Below are 5,176 nucleotides of genomic sequence, written 5' to 3'. Positions count from 1 at the left end.
TCCTCCAGGGCCAGGACCAGGGAGAGGCAGGGGAGGTGCCTACGGGACAAACATTATGTTAGGGAGGCATCACTCTTGGGCCTGGGGCTGGGCCGCCCTGGAGCGTGAGGGCCTCCCTGGCCCCAGTCTCATCCCAGCCCTCTGTGTCCCCAGGACAGTACCGGGAGTGGGGCAGGCCTAACTAAAACCACACGTGCCAGTGATGACCGAGCGCTCACTGCACGCTAGCTCTGCTCTGGGAACGGGGTAGATAGTGGGCACGGAGGAAGGACTTAGCCCTGAGCACAGGCCCCAGGGTGATGAGCCTAGCGAGAAGAAAGGCCGCCTGGCTCCTGCAGGCCCGAGTTCCGTGGTCAGTGGCCCGGAGCTCTCTGCGGCCTGCCTCTTCTGCCCCGTGTTCCTGCCGTCCTTCTCCTGGCCTCCCCGGATCCCGGAGCGTGGCATGCCAGGCTAGCTCTTGGCACTTCTCTCTGAGCTCCAAAGCTGCCTGTCAGCACAATACAGATGCCTCCAGCCAGCCTTGCCTCCGTTTGTCCTTGTTCAGGCTTGACTCGGCTGCACAGGTGGTCGGGTCCTTCTGCAGGGGCTGCTTAGAAGTGGGCTTCCATGAGAAGGTACTTGCAACGACAGATGGCCTGCGGGGCACAGCGGGAGCTAGAGCCCCATACAGGGTACAGCTGTGGCATTTACTGGGACACTGGGGGACAAGGGTGACACTGTCATAGGTTGTACACACTGCCCTGGGGACAAACTGGTAAGCCTCCAACTGCCTGACACTCACTCCGACTGAAAGCAGGAGACGGTCGGGACCTCTAAGTCCTTAGACCCCGCTCGCCTCCGGGGGCAGTGCTGCAGGGCAGCAGGGCCTCATATTCGGCTTTCTTAGAAGCTTCCTTCAGCGCCCAGCATCTGCGCGGCTCACTCAGGGCAGCCACTAGATGGCGCCATCATCCGCCGGCAGAGCCCAGCGTGGGCCCTGCACAGGCCTGCTTCCAGGTGGGGAGACGGGGCAGAGAATGCTCTGCTCACCAACTTTCAGCTTTCTCACCTCTGCATCCGGTCAGGGTGGGAAGCCGGGGAGACTTCCTCCTGGGGTGGGAGACTTCCTCTTCCCTCGCCTCCCCACTGACTACCCAGAAGCCCGTGTCCTCACCTAGAAGACCGTCCTGACCTGACCTACCTGGGAACATTGAGGCTGGGCACTGGAGCGGAGAGGTCCAGCCGGAAGGGACAGCAGCAGGCAGGAGGGTGATCCCAGGGCTGGGGAGAAGACCCAAAGGGACGTGGGCGGGTAGCTTGTTTCCTAAGGTAGGGAGGAGACGTGGAAGAGGGAGGACGTTGAAACGAATGCCGAGGAAGGCCCGACAAATGCAGCATGGGGATGGGGAGAGCAGCAGGTCATACTCGCTGGTGCCCGACGTGGGGGGGGGGGTCGGCGTGGCAGCAGCAATCAGCAGGAGGTGCGGGGAGCTCAGCGCCTGGCCTCAGCAGGGAGGACGTGGGCCATGGGTGGGAGTCTGGGGGAGATGGCCAAGGTGGAGGAACCCTGGCCCTGAGATGGGCCCCCTGCACTGGTCTTCCAGGTCCCAGGTGCCCTGCCCCACCTCAGCTCTGGGCACGGACTGTTCCCTGGAAGCCTGCTACCTGCCTTCTCTCTAGGCCTCAGCACTCACTTGGGGCTAATGCAGGAGCATTACGTTAATTAGTTATTCATTTAATTTAACTTCACATTTGGTCTCAATTAAGCTTAAAGTGTTCTTCCTTATAGATGTTACAATAGCACTTGTAATTAAAAAGCAATAACTCTTTGCATTTCCCCTTTAGAGAGCCATTGGGAGGCTGGGGTGGTGTGTGGTTGCGGTGGGGGGGGGGGAAGAAGTAATGAAAAGAAAGGGAACCCTTGGCACTCTGAGGCTTTCAGCAAGACTGAAGTTGGGGGGAAGGAGACTCAACACAACATGGGGACTGGGGAGTGCTCCCGGAGATAAAGGGGAAGACCTTGTATATAAAGCAGGGAGGTGGGGAGAGGATGGAAATTGGAGGGTGGAAGGAAGCCAGCCTTAGACCAGGAGGGTGGGACCGGACCACAGATTCTGTGGGGGGCAAAATCACACCCCCTCCCCCAAAGATGTCCACATCCTAATTCCCAGGACCCATGAATATGTTAACTGCAGATGTGATTAAGGACCATGAGATGGGGAGACTATCCTGGATGGTCAGGGTGGGCCCAGTGTAATCACAGGGCTCCTTATAAATCAAAGAGGGAGGCGAGAGTGTCAGTGGTCAAATGAGAAGATGGGGCTCAGAGGACAAAAGAAGGGTACACTGGCCCAGGATTGTGGACAGCCTCTAGAAACTAGAAAAGGAAAGGAAATGGGATTCTTCCCTAGAGCCTCCAGAACCTTTATATTAGCCTCGTGAAACCTACTGCAGGTTTCTGACCTCCAAAACTGTCGGATAAGAAATCTGGGTTGTTCGAAGCCACTAACTTGGTGGTACTTTGTTACTACAGCAATAGGAAATTACCTGCTCCCCAGTGTAAACCTGGGAACAACAATTTGAAGACAGAAAGACCGAAGAAATCCCCAAAGATTAAAAGAAAAAACATGGAGGGAACGGCTATGTAGCATTGAGGTCGGGGATGAACACGGCCTCTGTGACCACACCGAGTTCTCTGAGGGCAGCGCCTAGCACATCCTTTACAATACCCAACATGGTGCAATGAAAACGCAGAAAAAGAAACCTTCTCGTTCTGTTGGTGGTGTTGGGCCCTGATTTTGCTCCCTACTGTCCTTTCTTAGGTCCCAGGAAACTGAGACGAGAAGGTTTGTGCTGGGGTGCGGCTAGGGGCTGGAAACTTCTTTTCCTTGAGTAAACAGCAACCACCAATAATGGTCTGTTAGAAACAGAGACCAAGAAACAAATACATTCTTGGTTTTGTGGCTTTGGTTCTGCCATCGGCACCTCTGAGAACCAACCCAAGGTGGACAGACAAACATTCCAGGTGGACAGAGAGACTGCTGGGTATGTCCTGGAAAACTCAGCCTATGGGCTGCTCCACTGTATCTCTCAGCCAGCGAGGAGCCACAGTCCCACACGCAAAGACCCACCAAAAACACAGGGTGGAGGACAGCAGTTGTCTCTGAGGTCCCATGTGGCTTTTAACTGCTTCATCTCGGATTCCTGCCCAATCCCGATTCTGGGTTTTCCACTAGACTCAGCTGCTGCTTTGTGGTATTTCTACCTCCTGGGTTTGCGTTGCTTGACCTTGGCCCCTCATTTTTCTTTCAGTTTATGGAGCAACATAGTATAATACGAAGTACATAAAGGCTTAAACTGGAGCCACCCACTTGACTTCAAACCTGGACTCCTGTTTAACCCCGAGCTGAATGACCTCAAGCAAATCACCTCGCCACTCTGTACCCGGTCCCCATCCGTGAAATGGGGATATTCAGAGCACCAAGTTCACAGGGTTGCTTATGGGGATGACTTAATATGTACAAAGCATTTAGAAAAATGCTTAGAACATGTTTGGTAAATATAATAAAAACTGTGATTTCAGCCTGTGAGGAATAGAATATTTCCAAGTTTTGGGATAGAAATAGAGATTAAAGATTGAACCCTAAGAACTACAAAATCCCTTCCGAACCCGAGTTCCTGTGCCCCTGTGAAGATGATTCCCACACCTGCAAACTTGTTCCTATGTAACAACAGCCAAATACTTAAAGGCTTAAGTCAAGAAATTATAAAATATTGATTATTTGTATTATAGATCCTAATTAGAAATTCTGTAATGAAAGTTTTACCTTTTTGATGACATGGGTTAGGGAAAGGATGGGGATCAATAGCTGCCAAATAGTATTAACCAATGTAGAAATAAGGAGTTGTTTGTGAGCCAAAAATGATCTTTACATTATCTGAAGAGTGAGATGTCAGGAATCCTGATGTGAGGTTTGAGCCCCACTCAACTTTTAAAATCCCTTCCACTGTCTGCCTGTTTCTCTTCCATAAAATAATTGCAGCAGGTCTCTTTACACTTCAAAAAAAATCAAAGTAGAATAAAAATGCTTCAACTGAAACAGCAGTGAGATAGAGTTGATAGAAGAGTCCATGTCTTAGAGAACATAAGTGCATGGCCGTCTGTTAGGATGAAACAAACGGCTGCACACGAAGTACCAAGCAGGAACGAATGGCTATGCGTTTCCTCGGAACAGAACGTTGGTACAGTAATTTTGGTGAATTTTTAGATTAAATAGCTGATACCGCATATCAGTAAAAGAATGTCAGCTTTACATCCATTTTTATAAATGGGAAATTTAAGGAACCTCTCAAAAAATTACCTAGTGTGTTTTGCGGGCTTGAGGGACTTTCTAAAAATATACCATGCAGCGCCACCTAGCGGACTGGACCAACGTCTCCGTTGTGGGGTAGTGCGGTGTCCTGTTCATTTAGCTTTTGTCAGGATACAATTTTAAGAGGCTCTGAAATCACCTGTTTTTCACGTAGAACTCTTGATTTGCTCCCCCTCTCCCCCTTGTAAATAGTGGGGATCAGCAGTCCCTCTGCTACAGGAGCCCCTCTGGGTAAGGCACAGTACAGCGCCACCTGCTGGAAGGCCACTGACCAAAGAGTGACGAATGGGACCCTCAGATGACCTCTAAGCCCTGTCTCCAGGAAGGCCGTGAGCCCAAGGAGTGCCATATCAGACTGCAGGGGTGCCTCATGTATAGCTCTCAGTGAAGTTCATGTTCCAGCCTTCTACTTCTTATCCCAACCCTGTGGGGGGTTTTTCGGGGTTGGCCATGACTGCTTTGAGTAAAAAGGTAGAGAGTAATCTATGGGTCATTTCCCCACAGCTGGTAGTTATGGACCCGGGGGGTCTATAGAGGGCAGGCCAACCTAAAATACACTTTGTACAAAGTGTATTTTCTGCCCTTAACACACAAACCTGCCTTTTATATCTGTGCAAAACACACACATACGCATTAGATAGCCGTGGTGTTTTAGTTTCCAACCTTAACACATTTTTCTCCGTGTAAGTAGTCACCCAAAACTTCACAGCTATTATCCATTGATCTCATAGTTGGACACCTTTGTTGGGGAATAAAAAAGATGGATTCAAGGTCAGAACCTACAAGTTTTCCCAGACTTGCTTTGTCAGCAAGTCTCTCAGGAG

The 5,176-nt window shown here is 50.9% G+C and overlaps 1 protein-coding gene across 2 annotated transcripts in view; it reads right to left on the bottom strand.

Moving 5' to 3' along the window:
* TMEM218 (transmembrane protein 218) overlaps nt 1-5,176 on the bottom strand; it is a 30,359-nt gene that overhangs the window by 8,291 nt on the left and 16,892 nt on the right. Inside the window, exons 6-7 of one of the 2 annotated variants that reach the window (XR_015726979.1) lie at nt 1,181-1,303; nt 515-635 (exon numbers count right to left, since the gene is read on the bottom strand). The exons of the other annotated variant lie outside the window; for it this stretch is intronic. The gene's annotated coding sequence lies outside the window, so the exon portion shown is untranslated. Of the gene's footprint in view, nt 1-514; nt 636-1,180; nt 1,304-5,176 lie in introns of those variants that run through there. 2 annotated transcript variants of the gene reach the window in all.

This window comes from Ursus americanus, chromosome 16 (genome assembly GCF_024610735.1).
Source record: "Ursus americanus isolate L20-20 chromosome 16, mUrsAme1.1.p, whole genome shotgun sequence".
Classification (NCBI taxonomy): domain Eukaryota; kingdom Metazoa; phylum Chordata; class Mammalia; order Carnivora; family Ursidae; genus Ursus; species Ursus americanus.
The sequence above is the reverse complement of the archived record's forward strand: the minus strand, read 5'-3'. Positions and strand labels throughout refer to the sequence as shown.